The following is a 1,579-nucleotide window of genomic DNA, read 5'->3' as shown; positions in this document are numbered from 1 at the left end:
CGTGAAATTTACATCGCCGTTCGAGCGGACCGCGAGAAAGATTCTCGTTTATTTCTGATCGTTTCGCGTAATTAATCGCGCAGCTCGGTAAAATTAGATATTAATGAGAGTGAATTAGTATACTGCACGTATGTTTGCTTCCAAATAATTTGCTCATCGTTATGCGCCACCATGAATTCCACATATATGTTCAAACTCTACATTGAAATAGTTCCTGAATTTGTCACAATTCAATCGCATATTTTCCAATTGTTAGTGCCCGTGATTGTTGTAAAATCAACTTTCGAGCTTGGTTTGTACTTGTACGTGGTGTGCCAACTTTAATTCAAAACCTTCTCGAAGGACCACCCAGTTATACTGGGACTAGTGAATTCGTTACAATTTCAATGCAAATCTCGACGTCGTCCCTTGGACGTCCGTGGGAGAGTTTTTCGTTAGAGCACGCTGATTGGTTAAATAGTTAACCATTGCATTCACCAATCAGGGTGTCTAATAGCGTCTTCACCGCCCGTCCAGTGCGCCCTTAGCGCGCTGTCACCTTGGAAGGGTGGGAGACGGCCGCGTGGGGTGGGCGGAAAGTCCCAAAAAGCTGAAATTTCCTCCGGGTGACTCATCGGCAAGTGTACTCGGAAATTCGCGGTTTATGGCATGTTCTTAGGCTATTAAGCGCGAGGGACAGAAATTACTAAAAATCCAACAAGCAATTCTAATGACCCTTGTGAGGTTGTAATTAGACCCGTGCAAGCAATAAACCAAAATCCTCAACTCAAAAATAAGAAGACCGAAGAAGACCGAACACCAATACTACTCGTTATTCTAAGCAGTATTAACAGAAAATGACGACATTAGAGGATTATTGCTTTTTTGAACCGACTTCCTTGTCTCACTCGTCTTATGCTCGCCGCGGTCATCCGCTCGTGGAACATACACGCGGCTTGCCTTCGCGAATATTCCGTCGGGTGAACGACCTGCCTTCGTAACGCCTGGTTTTCGGTAATTTGTCGCTGGCCAGGTCAGTAACCGCCTTGTTTTTCTAAACAGCTGAGCCGGGTTACCGACCTGTGCCGATGCGACGCGTGCGTCTTCCCTTTTCTTTCCTCTATTGCCAACGCTCGGCTTTCGCCGAGTCGACTATGTTCACTGTTCTTTCGTTTTCAAATCGACGGCCGTTCGTCAGATTTTCGCCTCCCACAATAACCATCCAGAACCCAACGGAATGAAAAATATTCCCATTCCCACGCTCGAGCCAAGTTCTCCGGAATATTTCGCGTTAAAGAACGTCACAGGACCTCTCCGTACCGCCGAAAACTATTCCCAGCGAGACCGTCCGCTCTATTTTCGAACGACATGGTTAGAATCGCGCGGTACGGTCGAAGAAAACACGAGAGATCGAGGGAGTTAGGTGGCGGACGAGAGCATCGTCGACTCTCTAGCTACCACGAGCGAAAGCGTAAAAAGCGCAGGTCGGCCGTGTAGTTTCCCTCCGGTGGAATTTACGCTCCAAGAGCGAGAGATGGCTGACGCAACGTGATATTGGGTCACTACAAATGGGGGAGTAATACGGTGGCGGTACACACGG

Source organism: Habropoda laboriosa, unplaced genomic scaffold (assembly GCF_001263275.1).
Source record: "Habropoda laboriosa isolate 0110345459 unplaced genomic scaffold, ASM126327v1 scaffold2706, whole genome shotgun sequence".
In the NCBI taxonomy this organism is placed as follows: Eukaryota; Metazoa; Arthropoda; class Insecta; order Hymenoptera; family Apidae; genus Habropoda; species Habropoda laboriosa.
Note: the sequence above shows the minus strand (reverse complement) of the source record.